The sequence below is a fragment of the Piliocolobus tephrosceles genome, chromosome 11 (assembly GCF_002776525.5).
Source record: "Piliocolobus tephrosceles isolate RC106 chromosome 11, ASM277652v3, whole genome shotgun sequence".
NCBI classification, from domain to species: Eukaryota; Metazoa; Chordata; class Mammalia; order Primates; family Cercopithecidae; genus Piliocolobus; species Piliocolobus tephrosceles.
The window spans coordinates 44,705,696-44,724,531 of record NC_045444.1 but is presented as its reverse complement, the minus strand read 5'-3'; the positions used below and the strand labels follow the sequence as shown (position 1 = coordinate 44,724,531).

The window sequence follows — 18,836 nt, the reverse complement described above, 5'->3', positions numbered from 1 at the left end:
TTGTTTTTTTAACTTCCAAGTAATCTATGAGAACACAGGAAGAAAGAGAAAAACCAGAACAATTCTAATACCAAAACAATGACTTCTTTCATTTCATTTAAACCTTACAATGACTCACTGATATCATTATTACAGCCATTTCTCAATGTAGTCCACCTCAAGTCCACTTAACTAACCAGTAGTAGTTAAGTGAACTTGTCCATGTTACTCACTCTCATCTGTAAAATGGGGACAGTGATATCCTAAACTCATGGGTGCGATTTATAGAATGAATGAATAATGCAGGATTAAAGCAACTATTGTATGTAAAGCCCCGAACACTCATGGGGGTAATATTAAATAACATCACCTTCCATCCTCAGCTCTTCATAACAGACTCATTCAACTCCAGCCTGGGTGACAAAGCAAGACCCTCTCTCAAAACAAAAACCAAAACAAAGAAAAAAAACAAAATGGACAGATTTAGAAGCAGAACGGTCTTTAGGAGACTATTCCAATAAACCTTTCCTTCATTTTTAGACAAGAAATTAAGATCCAGTGTGAATGAGTGATCACCCTAAGGTCATTTAGAGAAAAAATGTTAAAGCCTTTCATTTAAACAACAACAACAACAAAAAAGCCTTTCATTCATTTCTATAAGCACATAGTTCTGAATGTAATCTCCCGTCCACATCCTTGAAATAGGATTTGGCAGATTAGAATCTGTAAACTAGAGCCACGTGTCAGTATTAAATCTTTCTTTACTGTACAAACAATGTGAGGCAGACCCCCAGGGTTTGCAGGCATGCCTGCCTCAGCCAGGCCCTCCCTCGATGCGCCCACGGCCTCCACTTCAAGAGTGAAGAGGGCATGCTTGCATTCTCCTAATGAGTAATGCATCTAGAATCAGCATAACTTTTCCCTGATTCACTCTTTTAGTGAGGCTACTTTTCTCAAGGACTCCTAGCAACCCCAAATTCTTATTTTATCAGTTTCTAATTTTACTCCTGTCAGTTCTAAGTATTTGCCAACTATCAGAGTTTCTCAATTTTTCCCCATCTAAGCCACAAATGCATCAACTAATTAGTTATGAAAATGACTTTTTAATGTAAAATTAAGGATAAGAATCTTACTACTAATGTTCTCTGAATGATAGCATAACTATCATTTAAGAAAACTCCAGGGCTGAATACCGCCAGACTAGTTCCCTACATAGCTCATCTTTTGAGGAAGTTACTGAGGAACGAAAGGCATGCACCAGTGGTCCATATTTGCTATTTCCTCTGGTTCCTTAATATCTGCCCACCTATTTCCAGATCTTTTCTCTCTTGTTGTGAAATCTTTCTGCTGGAAATACTCCAATAACACTTAAATATTTTACTTGTGGTTAAATAGAATGCCATCATTGCTGAAACGTTGTCAATTTCTACCTTCTTTCCAGTACGAGGTACACAGATTTTTTAAATTTGTAAATTATTGCTAACTTTTTGAGAGGGTAGTGGGATATGTCGATACATGTATACAATGTATAGTGATCAAATCAGGATAATTAACATGTATCACCTCAAACATTCATCGTTTCTTTTTGCTGGGGACATTCAAAATCCACTCTTCCAGCTATCTGAAAATATACAATGAATTACTGTTAGTTATCCTCACCCTAGATTGCTATAGGACACTAGGATTTATTGCCCCATCTAGCTGTGATTTTGTATCTGTTAACCAACCTCCAGCTCTTCCACCCCTCCTCCAGCACTTCCCAGCCTCTAGTAACCACTATTCTACTCTCTATTTCCATGAGATCAACGTTTTTAGTTTTCACGTATGAGTGAGAACATGCAGTATTTACCTTTCTGTGCCTGGCTTATTTCATTTGACACAGTGTCCTCCAACCTCATCCATGTTACCTCGAATGATACAATGTCTTTTTTATGGCTAAATAGTATTCCACTGTATATTCCATTCTATTCATCTGCTGATGGACACTTAAGTAGATTCCATACCTTGACTACTGTGAACAGGGCTACAATAAACATGGGAATGCAGATATGTCTTCAACATACTGATTTCCTCTCCTTTGGATATATATTCAGTAGTGGGGTTGGTAGACCATATGATAGCTGTGTTTTTAGCTTTTTTGAGGCACCTTCATACTGTTTTTGATAATGGTTGTTAAGTACATAGTTTTTTTCCTTAGCTTATTTTTATTTTTTTATTGGCTCACATCTAATCAAAGTACATAGTTTTAAACACTCTCAAGTGAAAATGAAGCTTTGGTCAATCTATCATTTATTTTCCAACCTGCTCTTAGTTATTCAAGAAAGGATAGTTTTAATTCTAAATGTCTGAAATTACCGCCTTTTATCAGTAGTTGAGTCCCCAACGTCAGTAGAAAACTATTAATGCCCCAACCATCATCCCAAATGAATTTAAATTCATATTCATTACCATTGGTTGGTCTAGGTGGTTACTGATGTTGCAAGGCCAATGAATTCTGCCCTGGGAGTCCTGCTACAGGACTCTCCCCAGCTGAGCAGAGGATAATTTATTTTATTTTATTTTATTTTTTGAGATGGAGTCTTGCTGTGTCGCCCAGGCTGGAGTGCAGTGGCGTGATCTCGGCTCACCGCAAGCTCCGCCTCCTGGGTTCACGTCATTCTCCTGCCTCAGCCTCCAGAGTAGCTGGGACTACAGGCGCCCACCATCATGTCCAGCTAATTTATTGTATTTTTTTTTTTTTTTTTTTTTTTAGTAGAGACGGAGTTTCACCATGTTAGCCAGGATGATTTCAATCTCCTGACCTCGTGATCCACCCGCCTCAGCCTCCCAAATGCTGGGATTACAGGCGTGAGCCACCGCACCCGGCTGAGCAGTTTAATAGATCAACCGAATATTTTGTCTCTAAGACGTATTCAATTAAAGCATTTGTCCCTGAATATTTGTATTAAGACGTACTAAAACCAAAAACCAAAACATCATATTAGTTAACAGGAAATTATTTGATATATGCAGTAAAAGAGAATTGAAAGCATTATTTCCAAATCAATCACACCGCATACATTCAGACAACTATGAGTCTAGTATATCAGGACAAACTCCTCTCAAGGTCTCGCACTTTGCTTTACATTTGTTTTTCCAATAATATTCGACATTTTGGGTATGCACACCAAAAGGCAACAGGAAATGAACATTGAATTGTTATGGTTAACCTGAGCATGTTGGAAACCAAGGAAAGGCTAAATGTTATTTTATGCAGCCCATGAATAGCAGCAAACCTGTGCCTGCAAAATAGGCAGCAAAGTTTGGGCAGAATTGTCGCCAACAATTTCCAAATAATCAACAGCTCGTTGATGGGTTACACCAAAAGCCCCTATTTCCCTCAATGGGGCACAGCTGTGATACTTGATTTTATTGCTACAGGACTCATCAATTTGCAAGTAATGACCTAGACTACCAACCTGTATCAGATGCAGTTCAAAGTAATGCTTGCATAGTGTGCAAAAGCAATTGTATAACAGATATTGATCACAGCATAAGCTGAAATTCCAGTAACAATAGCTGCTACTTTCTCTTGAAATAAAAATTTTCTCAAAAATAAAACCACTCAAAAAATCTGAATTTGATCCACAGGGGCAAATCTTTCAATTGATCCAGCTGAACTTGATAATCTCTCTTCATGTGATATTTTAGGTCCAGAAACACATAAAGGATTGACAATCTTTGAAAATGTTAATTTGTGAAGAAAGTAAGATTAATTTACCAGCAAATATTCCACAATAATGAAGGCGAGCACCCCACTTTACGCTCTGCACCTGCCCTGTCACAGTTTCCGGCCACCTTTACCCTGGTCTGTTTGGGGGCCCTGAGCCAAGTCACCTCCTCACTACTCATCTATCCACCCACAGCTCTTGTCCACATTACGTCCAGGGATTTCATCTCATCTCCACTTCTTCACTTCTGAAAAATTAACTTGGCCTCCCATTCCATTCAGGAATACAGTTACGCATCACTTATCAACGAGGATACGTTCTGAGAAAAGTGTCAGGAGATTTTGCCGTGTCAACATCAGAGTGTACGTACACAAACCTAGATGGGACAGCCTACTATACACCTAGGCTCTGTGGTAGACTATTGCTCCTAGGATACAAACCCATACAGCATGCTACTGTAGCGAATACTGTAGACAATTGTAAAACAATAGTAAGTACTTATACATCTAAACATAGAAAGGGGACAGTAAAAACACAGTATATGGCCAGGGGCAGTGGCTCACACCTGTAATCCCAGCACTTTGGAAGGCCAAGGCGGGCAGATCACCTGAGGTCGGGAGTTCAAGACCAGCCTGACCAATATGGAGAAACCCCGTCCGTATTAAAAATATAAAATCAGCTGGGTGTGGTGGCACAAGCCTGTAATCCCAGCTACTAGGGAGGCTGAGATTCAAGAAGAAGCGCTTGAACCTGGGAGGCGGAGGTTGTGGTGAGCCGAGATTGCGCCATTGCACTCTAGCCTGGGCAAGAAGAGCGAAACTCTGTCTCAAAAAAAAAAAAAAAAAAAAAAACAAACCCAGAGTATTACAGATAAAAAACAGTACACTATAAAAGGCAGCTCCAATATAAACGTATGGGACCACCATTGTATATGTGCTCTGTCGTTGACCTAACGTTAGATGGTGCATGACTGTCGTTGAAATACTTTTATTTAAAAGCAATTTTGCATACCTGTGTATGAACTACATTTTTCCCCTATTCCAGAGTGCACAGCATTAGCAGTTATGAGGAAGTGATTTGAAAATTCTAATGGGGGACACTTTAATCCTTAGAAGTTTGATTTCTGATACCTCACCAGTATTTTTAGACAGATGGCCAGGGATAGCTTTCTGGTTTACTCCCCAAACATCCTACATTCAATCTGTCTAACAATTTACCTTTCTGTCAATATCCCATCCACATATCACTCCAAAGAAATAATAAACTCTTTCAAAAAATGCTGTGCATCTCCTCTTCCAGATTACTCTTTCTAAACCAGATGTCTTAAAAGAGTAAAAGAAAATCTTCAGGGGTATAGAAAGAAAATATTGAAATTTTTAGTCATGTTTACTTGTCTCATTATTTCTGTTTTTGTGTATTTTATAATGGAAATAGCTTTAGTAAACAGTGTGTAATTATAAATTTACAAATGTTGCAGGTATGAACAAAAAGTATTTTACTTAAGGATTATAAGTGAAAAATGTTTAAAGACTACTGTACCAAACAATAACACTTTCTTCTAATATGCTTTTCTTGGTCCTGTGTGGACAATTCCTACTAAAAGTTTGCATTCTAGTTGTTTGGCTTATAAAATATTTTGTATTAATGTAGTGTTCAGATTGTAACGTGACATTCTTTTTTTTTTTTTTTTAGACTAAGTCTCACTCTCTTGCCCAGGCTGGAGTGCAGCAACACCATCTCGGCTCACTGCAACCTCCACCTCCCTGTTTCAAGCGATGCTCCTGCCTCAGCCTCCAGGGTAGCTGGGACTACAGGTGTGAACCACCACTCCTGGATAATTTTCGTATTTTTAGTAGTGATGGGGGTTTCACCATGTTAGCCAGGGCTGATCTCGAACTCCTGGACTCAAGCAATCCATGGGCCTCAGCCTTCCAAAGTGTTGGGATTACAGGTGTAAGCCACTGCGCCCAGCCATAACATTCTAATTACTAAAAATCAGACCTCATTTGGCCTTCCTGTTGTATCTTGAATTACATTTTCTTATTCAGGTCTAGTCTTAAAGACATGTCCACAGTTAAAAAAAAAAAATTTCTGGCCTTTACTTCAAAATTAAAACCAAGTAAGCCATCAAATATCCTAAAAAAAAAAAAAATGACATTCAAAGCAAATTTTTTTTTGTTTTTCATTTTTGTTTTTGTAGTGGTTTCAGAATAGACAAGACAAATTTTCAAACACATACAGCACTTACATGGTACAGACTGTTCTAAGTTCTCATTTAATCCTCATAACAAAATTATAAAATATCATAAAATTATATTTAATAAAATGAATTCTAAAAACTAGCATTAATAGATATAGAAATTTTACTTTTTTTTTTTTTGAGACAAGGTCTTACTCTGTCACCCAGGTTGGAATGCAGTACTGTGATCTCAGCTCACAGAAATCTCTGCCTCCTGGGCTCCAGTGATCCTCCCACCTCAGCCTCAGTAGCTTGGACTATAGGAGCAAGCCACCATGTCCAGCTAATTTCTGTATTTTTTGTAGACATGGGATTTTACCATGTTGCTCAGGCTGGTCTCAAACTCCAGAGGTCAAGTGATAACACCGGCCTCAGCCTCCCGAAGTGCGGAGATTATAGGTGTAAGCCACCGCACCTGGCCTTTAGTTTTATTCAAGCCTCCTCTAAAACCATGGTCAATATTATTGGGAACAGGCCCCCAAATCTGGTCATAAACTGGCCCCAAAACTGGCCATAAACAAAATCTCTGCAGCACTGTAACATGTTCATGATGGCCATGACACCCATGCTGAAGGTTGTGGGTTTACCCGAATGAGGGCAAGAACACCTGGCCCACCCAGGGTGGAAAACCGCTTGAAGGCATTCCTGAACCACAAACAATAGCATGAGCGATCTGCGCCTTAAGGACATGCTCCTGCTACAGATAAGTAGCCAGACCCATCCCTTTGTTTCGGCCCATCCCTTTATTTCTTGTAAGAAATGCTTTTAGTTAATCTATGGTTTGCTGTCAATAAATATGTGGGTAAATACTGTTCCGGGGCTCTCAGCTCTGAAGGCTGTTGAGACCCCTGGTTTCCCACTCCACATCCTGTATTTCTGTGTGTGTGTGTGTGTCTTTAATTCCTCTAGTGCCGCTGGGTTAGGGTCTCCATGACCAAGCTGGTCTCCTCGGCAAATATTGTCAGTGAAGAGCTTCTGAAGGGAAACCATTTCTATGACTTCCACTTTATTCCTCTACCTGTTGTTAAGGAATCCAATCCATTAACTGAGTAGCCTCGGGCAGGCAATCTAACCTCTCTGTGCTTTAGAATCCTAATCTGCATGAAGTTCATTTATTAAGAGTGCCTACTAAAAGCCAGGCACTGTTTTTGGCTGAGGAATATGGCAGTGAATAAGACACAATCCTGTTCCCAAGCAGCCTGGTAGGTAATTCCAAGAAGGCACAGAAGGTAACTAGTCATTACAAGGTTAGCCATTACTATTTCCCAAAACAAAGGGCTATTTCTGTTATCATTACCTTAGTCCTATTTTCATTTTAAGGCAAATTCCACCTAGCTCCACCTAAAAAAATGTTTCTTAGCTGGGGAAAAGGGGCAGAAAAGGAGACAGTAAAACGATCAATCTGAATTTGGCACCAGTGAGCACATACACCCTCTACTTTTCCTTGAAATACACTATGTAAAGCTCCATACATCCAGCCAGCTACAGGGGTTAAAAACCTACCACAGCCAGGAACAAAGTTCTGCAGCATCCCGCAGTACTCTGGATCCTCCCAGCACTTTCCAGCGATGCTGATGAAGGTCTGTTTACACCTGGAGGTTACAGCTGACATACTGCTGCATGTCTGATAGCTGCAAGATTCAGCTGCAGTGCAACTTAATCCCTTATGATGTCGCTTCCAGGCTGCCCTTATAGGACCTGCCATGAGACATCTTTTTATTTATTCAAAATTATTATATAATCACAGAACCACACTCTCTATGGTCACCTCTATTACACAGAAAGCACTGCTCAGGCAGCCTGCTTTTAGCACAGATTTTAGAACCACCAGCAAGACAGTGAAAGAATCCTGCTGAATCCAAAGTAAACACATAACAGTAACAGAAACTCTCAAGAGTGCATTTCCCTCCTCAGCAGCTCACAAACACCTCACTAAACCCAAATATCTGAGACAAACCCCCATCTGCACCCAGAGGATCACAAATACCATTGGCCACGCCTTAGGAGTTATAGGTTACAACCTCAAAATCTTTGTGAAGTAGTCGGATAAAATCTGTTTCCTTGTGTATGTATTTCACACCATTCTGCTAAAAAACAAAATCTGTGGCAAGATATTTGCAGTTTGCTGATCATCTACAAAGCCAGGTAGTTGGCCATGATTTACCCTCACCCTTGGCATTTGGTCTGTCAGCATCAGAAAAACACTCAGTCCTCCTCACTGCCTCCTCCTCCCTGTGTTCATGCAGCTAAATTCACGATCAGCTTGCTGACTTCAGACTCAATGGGCAGCCTGGGTCCCCTCAGGCAGGTCAGCAGGAAGAAAGGGCATTCAGGTGGAACATGAGAAGGGGCACCCAGGCTGAGCTCATGTCCACACTGTCCATACCGCCAGCCCCTCCAGACGCCGGTCCCAGTCTGGGAAGAATCTTCTGCTGACAAGACTGTCTTTGGGTCACACAGGCACACCCCACGCTGGGCTCTCCCACTTCTGCATAACCTCCAGCCCCTTTCTGAGAAAAAGTTGGTGTTACTTGAACTTTTTGCCAGTTCCATGACAGCGCATGCCCAGTCTGGACACTGTCCATCCGACTTCTCATTCCTTTGGTCTAGCTGCTCCTCCATCCCCACCCCTCCTCTTTTCACCCAGCATTTCCCTATCCCAGATCCTCCCTCCATCAACAAGCTCCCTCCCTTCCCCCACAGCCTCTGGAATCTTCTGTCCACTGTCCAATTCCCTAACAATTAGGAGCAAGGGCTTTGGAGTATGAGGATCTGGTTGAGCCCAGCCTCTACCATTTCTGGATGTACATGACCTTGGGCAAGTTGCTTAATCCCTTTAAACCTGAGATTCCTCATCTGTAGAGCAGAGCTTACCTCATCTCTGAAAGTGAGGATTAAATGAAAATACACATAAAGCACTTAGCAAAATCCCCAGCACACATTCAAATATTTAATAAGTGCCCATTTTGTACCAGGAAAGGGTTTCATAAATGGTAGTGATTATTACTCCCTCCTTCCACCACCTTTTTTTCATTGTGATAAAATAGACATAAAATTTACCATTTTAACCATTTTTAAGTATATAGTTCAGCAGTACTAAGCACATCCTTCTGCAACCATCAACCCTATCCACCTATAAAAAGTTTTTCGTCTTCCCCAACTGAAACTCTGTACCCATTCAACACTAACTCCCCCATCTCTGCTTTCCAGGGTTTCTCTCCCCTGGAGGTGCTGGTTCACCAGTGGCTCTGGGCAGGTGGAAAGACTGGACGTTCTACAGCCCATCTCTCTTCCAACCTCATGTAAAGATTCATCCCTCTTTGAGTCACTACTCACAGCCATACCACACTCTACCCCAATCCTCAGCCATCACCTACCTATTTTTGATAACTTCACATGCAACAGGAAAAGGGGGCAGGGGGCCTTAGTTCACAATTTTCTCTTCCACTCTTTCTCCTGAGAGACGTTCCTGCCCAGTAGTCAGCTCCTGAAGGAACAAGAGCAGAGGAGACAACCTGCATTAGAAGCTCCACTCCATCATTTATTAACTCCATGACCCTGAGCAATTACTTCACCTCTCTGGGCCTCAGCTGCCTCACCTGTAAATGGCGATAAATAATAGTACCTATTAGTGGGGCTGGGTTGAATAAATAGTCCAAAGCACTTAGGGCAGTGCCCAGCACAGGGTCACTGACAGCAGATTCTCTTATTATGCCTGCACTTGAGCTCTGATCCCTGGTTCTTGACTCTGGCCAGCCATTCCCAGGGTCACACCTCAGTCAGAAGCCATATTTCCATACTCTTGCTTCGTGACCACAGCCTCCTATCCTTCCGGCTCGCACACCCCCTCCCTCCCTCCTGAGGTCCTTGCTCTCAGATGTCCCTTGAGTATGTCCCCTTCTTCAGTCCCACAGTGTGGACCCCGCCACCAATCACCCCCTTACCAGCACCCTCAATTGTCTGCAACCCTCTTCTTTAGCCAAATCCAAGGGAACTAATAACACAACTCAGCTTGTCCTTACCTACACCCTGGGCCCGAAAGACCACAGAAATCACATCACAGTGCAGAAAGACGCCACTGCACTTGAATTCTCTTAATTCAAAAGACCTTTAATATTTTAAAAGGCCCTCCTCCCACTCCCTTCAACCACTGTTTCAAACTTTCATCATTCTCCTCCACCCTACTCTAGCAAATGCCCTTTCTTCCCATTTTACTCAGATAACAGAAGCCAGCAGGCTTGATGTGCTAACAGCCCAGCTTCCCGCCTAGGTGCCTAGCCTACCCACTTACCCACATGCACCTCCCCCAGCTTTCGTCTTCACTCCTGTTCCAAGCCAACCTTCTTCACAGCTTCCTGCCGCACCCCACACTCCATCCACTTACCCATACACACCACCCAGTTCACCTTCCATGCCTTGGCTAGGGTGGTCCCCCCATCCCAACCCAACTCCCACCTCACCTGGCTACTCCCTTGAGACACAGCTCAAGAGTCACCTCCTGCTGGGCATGGAGGCCCAAGCCTGTAATCCCAGCTATTTGGGAGGCTGAGGTGGGAGGATCGTTTGAGCCCAGGAGTTAGAGACCAGCCTGGGCAACATAGTAAGATTCCATCTCAAAAAAGAAAAATTACCCCCTCCTTGAACCCCCTACCGCAGCTTCTTTAATACTCCACTCACACCTATGTAAACTTTACTTTGCTATTTTTTGATTGTCTGTCTCCCTGAGAACAGAGGCTATATCGTCCATTGCAAATTGAAGTGCCAGTAAGTGTTGAATAAATAAAAGGATGAGTACAGTGGACCCACTTTCTGTTCTGAAATGTTTCACCAATTAAGACTCATCATCAGCCACTTACATATGATGTTGAACATTTTCTCCCTCTGATCTAGACTAAGAAGAATCCCCTCCCCTTGCCCTTCCAGAACAAACATCCCTTTGATGAAAGAAAAAACCAGAAACAAAACCACTACTTCCTCCTCAACAAAAACAGAAGGCCCAAAATAGCAAGACAGTTTATGAAAAATATCCAGCTGACGCTGGCTTAGGTAGGGATAAATGCAGTTGTCCCAGCTTAAGAGGAGAAAGGGAAGTTTACCTTGGATGGCTATTTGGGGGAGACAATAATATTCACATGCTAACCAAGAAAGTTGACCAAAATAATAAACCTCCCTTGCTATTTATAAAGCAAGGGAGGAAAAGGAAATGGGTAACTCCATGGAAATTTCCTTCCTTTGTCTAGTTTTGCTTCTGGTATATGGCTACCACACTAATTTCTCGATACCAATTTAGGACAATTTAATTTATAGGAAGTCATTTTGAAGGGCCCCAGGGAGCTGCAGATGGTACCTCAGGGGCCCATCTGTTTAAGGATGAAAGCTTAGTGCACACCATGACATCACTCTGACCTCCTCGGAAACTTCCTATCTGACAAAATCTAGATGTTTGCTCTGTCAACAAGATATTTGTGCTGGTCCCTAGCCTCAGGCTTTGGTTCCTGATTAGTTTTAAAATCATTATGCACCCCAACTGAATAGGGCTACTGTTAGCAGCTGTAAGGTCTTCTTCTGGGCAAATCCCCAAGTCTGTGGCCTTCAGGGAGTGATTTCTGTCCTTTCTGCATAATTGCACTCTCCTGATTGATGAGCTGATCAGTGTTCCTGCCCCTTCCTGAGCTAAACCCTCTCTCCTCCCGCTCTATTTATTTTCCCAAGGGATCAGAGGGGAGGGAAGAATGGCATGGTGAGGCAGGCCTTTGGCTCTCCCCAAATAAATGCTTGGGCACTCTACATTATTACAACTTTAGTAGCTCAGTTCTGTCCCAGAGCAGACTCACCATCCCTCCTCACCATCCTTAAAGCTGCCCTCGTGTCAGGAAACAGCTGCTATTTTCTGGATCTTCACTGATCCCATGATGCCCCAGCACCCACAAGTATAGATCCATGTCAGTCAAGTGGGTCACCTGATCACACACATCTGTGCTCACCTCGGAACGTGCCTATATCACCTACATCCTCTCCAATTTCCCATACTCCTCGAGGCTCAACATGACACAATCACATAGCGTCAACTGTGCTGTGGCTGGTAGGTGCTGCACAACAACCTTGGCAGAGAAGGTAGAAACTACATTTTAAACAAATTTTTGTTGGGGGGTGGGGGCTGGGGGATTGCATGTACTGATGCTTGCAATTTACTTTGAAATACTTTTTGAAATAAGATGGTGTGATGGGTAGATATGTAATAAAGCCCAGATTGCATGATCTTAATTATAGAATCTAGATGGGGGTATGTCAGTATTCCCTGTATATTTCTTTTAACTTTTTTTTTTTTTTTGAGACAGGTTCTCACTCTGTCCCCCAGGCTAGAGTGCAGTGGCACAATCACGACTCACTGGAACCTCGATGTGCCCACCTCAGCCTCCCAAGTAGCTGGAATTACAGGTGCACACCACCACACCCAGCTAAGTTTTAAATTTTGATTTTTGTAGAGATGGGGTCTCACTATGTTGCCCAGGTTGGTCTCAAACTCCTGGCCTCAAGCAATTCTCCCAAAGTGAAACTTTTCTTCATATTTGGACATTGTTTACTGCTGGTTGTGTTAAACTTTGATTACTTGGTCAAGGTAGTGTCTGTCAGGTTTCTCCACTGTAAATTTACTTTTTCCCCACCTCTCCACACTCTGTTTCTTAGAAGTGAGTCACTAAATTCAGTCCACACTCAAGGAGCATGGAGGATTAAGGCCTAGCTAGTGAAGGGGGAGGTATCTGCAAACATTACTTGAAATTTCTTCTATAAGGAAGATGTCTCTTCTCCCAGTATAGAGTTATGTGCAGGTATATTTGCTTTATACGTTGGATTATAATGCAGTACATCCTATTATTTATTTTGTTGCTCAAATTATTCCAGCTTTGGCTATTAGGAGCTCTTTGAGGTTGGCTGGTATGGCCTTCAGACATGCCCGCATCCTCTGTTTCATGAGCACCTCCTTATTTTTGGACAATGCAAGATGCCCCAGACCTATAATTATCCATTTCTTCAAGGAGTCCTGCTTACTGTGGTTAGAAAATGGAATTTAGGAACCAAGATCTGGGTGTACTTTTTGCTACCAGGGTGTTATTGCTTCTAAGTTCTTTCAGTGAACAGATCCAGGAAATACATGTGTGTCCTAATCCATGAATACACACGAAAATACAGTTACTTCTGTATCTATGTGAAGCTAAACCTAAGTTCACACTGAGGTTTCTGACTTTAATACAGTCCCACAAGGTTCGTTCTAGCCTTCCTTCCTTGCATACCTTTGACTTTCCTCTCCAGCTGTGGGAAACTTGGCTCTCTCCATCTACCACTCCTTCAGTATTTGTTTTACCCTTGTACATATGTAAAGCAGTGTTGCAACTGTCAACCTGTGTCCCATGAGAAACTTTACCCACTAGAGTACAGCGTTTATGCGCAGTTTCTTTTTTGGGGGAGGTAGTTTTTATAGTTTATAGTCAAAACATCATTTTCCAAAGCTACCCAGGTCCACATCTTTCTGTCCCCACTCTCTTCAGAGACCATGTCATGCAACTGTAAATCAGGTAGATTCTTTTGCTACAGTCCATAAAGAAGGTAAGATTTTTTTTTTGCCACAGTCTGCATCGCAGTGCCCCACTCCCACCACCCCACACATGGAGAGGTATAAATGGCTGCTGGTTGATGTTTTATAAATTTGCATACATTAAAGTTCTTTCATGCCTATTTTATCTAAATAATTAAAGTCTATTTACTTAAGAAGCTGACATCCCTTCCTATTGGTATACACATTGTTTTATCCTTAGTACTATAATACTTATGTCTACGTGTCCCCGTGACACCTAGCTCAGTTCTGGACCATGGTATAAATTACTCAGATACTAATAAGATGAACATATTCCACAAATATATTGAAAGAAACTACTATATTTAGTTAATTTCACACAGTCAATTGCTGGAAGTCATTCAATAAAACTAGAATAATGTTCACCGCAGTGTTATTTAAAATTCAGTAATAAGTAAATAGTTGAAAAAATTATGTTACACCTACAGGCTGGAAAATGAATTACATGCAATCACTAGAAATCATTTCTAGAAGAATGCATATTGCTACAATACACTGTGTGTGTACAAAAATATCAAGTTATACAACAAAAAGTATGGCATTTATTTAACATATGTATGTGAAAAGAAAAACACTTAAAGAAGACATATACCAAGTTTCGCTTTTGTTTTGAGACAGGCTGTCACTGTCACCCAGGCTGGAGTGCAGTGATGAGATCTCGGCTCACTGCAGCCTCAACCTCCTAGGCTCAGGTGATCCTTCCATCTCAGCCTCACGAGTAACTGGGACCACAGGCACATGCCACCACACCCGGCTATCAAATAATTTTGGCATTTTTTTGCAGACTTGGGTCTTACTATGTTGCCCAGGCTGGTCTCGAACTCCTGGGCTCAAACAGTCCTCCCACCCTGGCCTCCTCAAGTACTGGGATTTTAGGTGGGAGTCACCACATCCAGCCACCAAGTTATTTTTAAATTACTTTTTTCGTTTCTTTCTAAAAGTAATGGACAGAAGCCTGCTGTGTGGAAAACCTTACAAAGAATTCTTCCAAGACAAAGAGTGTTGGATCTGACAAAGAAGAAACAGAATCAGTTGCTGTAAACCAGGCAGAGTGCACCCAAGGCTGAGCCGGGCCAGAGATGCACAGGGCACAGCAGGCTGGCTGGTAGATGCCCTCGGGTCGGCCGTAATCCGAGATGAGCATCAAAAACGTCAAGGCAGTGGGTAAGGCAGTGGGTGTCAGTGCTAATATGTTTAATATAGACAGAAGGGTGGAATTAAGAGCTGTCTGGGGAAAGCATCCTGAGAAACATAGGGTTTAAAGAACAGGAAAGATTTAAATAGAGGCAGGGAGGAGGAAGGGAGGCAAAATGAATAGAGAGAGGTATAAGACTGCCCCTCTGCCTGGAAGGTTTCTCATTATCCCGTTCCATAAAAACCCAGGAGAAATCTTAAGCAATGACAGCAATGTGGAGCCTCAGTTTGAAGTTTCCAAGAGTCCCGCCCTCAGGCAACCTGCTATAGGGAGGGGAAGGATTGCCTAATGGGATCTGGTTAGCCTCTAGCGCCAGATAACGAGATAACGCTCAAGTGGCTGATAACAGGAGCCTAGCTCAGGGTTTTCAAAGATGAACATTTTCACATAGGAATTTACACTCCACTGGTATAAAAAGTGCCTTTTACCAGAGAATAACACAAACACATGGTAACCATCTATTACATAGAAAGTTCAATGGCAATATAATAACCAACTCTCAGTTTCTAGCAATTTTCAACACACAACACTGAGCCCCCCCCCCCGCCCCCACCCCAGCCAGCCACCTTCAAGACTAGATCACATATGTAAATACAGAAAGAGCTACGGGACAACCTTATACAAACACAGGGAATCCCCATCTCACTATAACAGCTGGGGGAGAATTAGTATTTGCTGAACACTTAACTAGACAAGGCATAGGTATCTTACACCCATTATCTCCTTTAATCATCACAACAAACAAGGCAAAGATCAGCCCCATAAATGGCTAGTTTGGAAATGGCAAAAATTTAAATTCACACTCAGCTCTGTCTAGCTCCAAGCCTTCCATGTTTCCACTTTGGAGTGATGCTTCCAATGTTTCAACAAACTCAAAACAGGCTTAAATACACCGTTAGTATCACTGGTTTAAAAAGAAGAAATCAGATCAGTTCTTTCTCCTAACAGTAGTCATTTTGTGAGATAATTCATACATGATGCCAAGATTGCAACTTTAAAACCTAAAGTATATTCTCAAATACCAATGCAGTAAAGGCAACCATTTATGATTTGGCAAAATAGTATTACAATACCCACAATCAAAAAATAAATCAACTTGATTACAAAGTTTTAAAAAGTTGCAAATCAAAACTAACTCAACTTTTGGTAACATGAAGATCTCAAATTGAGACAGGAACACCTAGATTTGATTCTTTTCATTCTCAGTGAGGACTAATCTACCCTGTACTCTTAAAATGTATCACTCTATGTAGGTATGGTGGCTCACATCTGTAATCCCAGCACTTGTGGAAGCTAAGGGAGGAGGATGGCTTGCGCCTAAGGGCTGTAGACCAGCCTAGGCAAGTAGACATCCCATATCTACAAAAAATAAATAAAAGATGAGCAGGGTGTGGTGGTACTCGCTTACAGTCCTAGCTACTCAGGAGGCTAAGGCAGGAAAATTGCTTCACCCCCGGAGTTGGAGGATGCAGTGAACTATGAACTGCTGCACTACAGCCTGGACAACAGTGCAAGACCTTGTCTCTAAAAACTATAAAGAAAAAATAGTAAAATAAAATATATCACCCTATTCCTACATATCCCTTCTCCTCTGCTCCTATGCACCACCTCTCACCCCAAAAGAGATTCTTGCTTCTATAGTGAATTGCAAAACAATTCTATTATTCAGAAACCACAAAATAAAAAAGATTAGGATCCATTGATAGTTATAATCTCCATTACTCTGAGATAGAAATCCCCCCTGGAAAGTGAAAATCAGATATGTATAGTGCACTAGAGATACTAGTGCATTAGTGCATGGTTCAAACCATGAGAAAGGTTTTTCATATTAAAATGATTTAAATTTTTAAGTACTCTTTAAATGACCAGAGTGATAGTGTCAAATACACACTGTAGGTATTTGCCAAACCTCAGAACATACATTCATACAGAAGGCATTGAAATACTATTTGTTATGGAATAAAAGCAATTCAGGACAAAAGGTAATGTCTTCTCTTCAGACAAACCAGGAGATGACTTCAGAAATTAACTTTTTAAAAATTTAACTACAAAATTTAAGAGTTGAAACTTTGAGGGAGAGAGAGTTCGAGGGAGAGAATTCAGGACAAAAGGTAATGTCTTCTCTTCAGACAAACCAGAAGATGACTTCAGAAATTAACTTTTTAAAAATTTAACAAGAAAATTTAAGAGTTGAAAGTTCAAGGGAGAGAAAGCCGATGCCCATGTTTTATTTCTTAAGAACAGAGGATTTCCCTTTCCCACTGCTTCACTTGACTAGCCTTAAAAAATAATAAAAAATAAGGGCGGGCACAGTATTTCATGCCAGATCACTTGAGAGCAGGAGTGCAAAACCAGCCTGGGCAACATGGCAAAACCCTGTCTCTACAAAAAATACAAAAATTAGCCGGGTGTGGTGGCATGCCTCTGTAATCTCAGCAACTCAGGAGGCTGAGGTGGAAGAATTGCTTGAGCCTAGGAGGTCAAGACTGCAGTAAGCCGATCACACCATTGCACTCCTGCCTGACAGAACGAGATACCGCCTCCAAAACAAACAAAACAAAACAACAACAACAAAACAATGCCAAGTGCTTTGCTGGGGTTAGGAGAACTGAATTGAAGCTTCAGTTCACCCACTTCCACATAGCTGCTGTGTGACTTTGGGAAGGCTGTCGGACTCCTTTCCTTGGCTGAAAACTGCTCATGTTTACCTATACCTTAAAATGCTGTTATAAAGCTCAGAAGGCACATCTATTCCTTCAGACATACTTGCTAAGTATTTTCTCTCTGCCCTGATTCTAATGACAAGAGGTCATTCCAGCCCCAAGAGTCTAGGAAGAGATGAGCATGAACGCAGCTCTGATGGAGAATACAAGAGTAAAGATGCCAGTGAAGTACAGTTTAGTAATCACAATGTTCCACAAAACAGCAGCTATTTAAAAGCTAAGGAGGACAACCACACAGCACCTGGGGAAATGCATGAAATATATTACACAGGCTGGGAGCGGTGGCTCACGCCTGTAATCCCAGCACTTTGGGAAGCCAAGGCGGGCGGATCACAAGGTCAGGAGATAGAGACCATCCTGACTAACGCGGTAAAATCCGGTCTCTACTAAAAAAACCAAAAAAAAAAAAAAATTAGCTGGGCGTGGGGGCGGATGCCAGCAGTCCCAGCTACTCAAGAGGCTGAGACAGGAAAATGGCGTGAACCCGAGAGGAGGAACTTGTACTGAGCCAAGATCGTACCACTGCACTCCAGCGTGGGAGACAGAGCGAGACTCTCAAAAAAAGAAAAAGAAATACATTACACAGAAAAGCCTGTAAGTACATGTATACCTTAGCTACAGTTATTTATTTATTTATTTATTTATTTATTTATTTATTTATTTAATTTATTTATTTTGAGATGGAGTCTTGCTCTGTCGCCCGGGCTGGAGTGCAGTGGCTGGATCTCAGCTCACTGCAAGCTCCGCCTCCCGGGTTCACGCCATTCTCCTGCCTCAGCCTCCCAAGTAGCTGGGACTACAGGCACCCGCCACCACGCCCGGCTAGTTTTTTTTTTTTTTTTTTTTTTTTTTTTTTGTATTTTTTAGTAGAGACGGGGTTTCACCGTGTTAGCCAGGATGGTCTCGATCTCCTGACCTCGTGATCCGCCCGTCTCGGCCTTCCAAAGTGCTGGGATTACAGGCTTGAGCCACCGCGCCCGGCCTACAGTTATATGTTTTTAAGGCATAAGCAAAGAAGAGAAGGGAAAGAAGGAAGACAATAAAATCATGGCTGCTGCATTTAAACACTTTTTTTTTTTTTTTTTTTGAGACAGGGTATCAATCTGTTGCCCAGGATGGAGTGCAGTGGTGTGAGCACAGCTCACTGCAGCCTCTACCTCCCTGGGCTCAAGCCATCCACCCACCTCTGCCTCCTGAGTAGATGAGATTACAGGTGCATGCCACCATGCCCAGCTAATTTTTGTATTTTTTCTAGAGATGAGGTCTCACTGCATTGCCCAGGCTGGTCTCAAACTCCTGGGTTCAAGCTATCTGCCTGTGTCAGCCTCCCAAAGTGCTGGGATTACAGGCATGAGCC

At 42.0% G+C, this 18,836-nt stretch overlaps 1 long non-coding RNA gene across 1 annotated transcript in view; it reads right to left on the bottom strand.

The window, feature by feature from the left end:
- Positions 1–18,836, bottom strand: part of LOC111546093 — a 122,819-nt gene that overhangs the window by 80,237 nt on the left and 23,746 nt on the right. Inside the window, exon 2 of the long non-coding RNA XR_002732642.3 lies at positions 9,306–9,415. This is a non-coding gene — a long non-coding RNA (uncharacterized LOC111546093). The remainder of the gene's footprint in view (positions 1–9,305; positions 9,416–18,836) is intronic.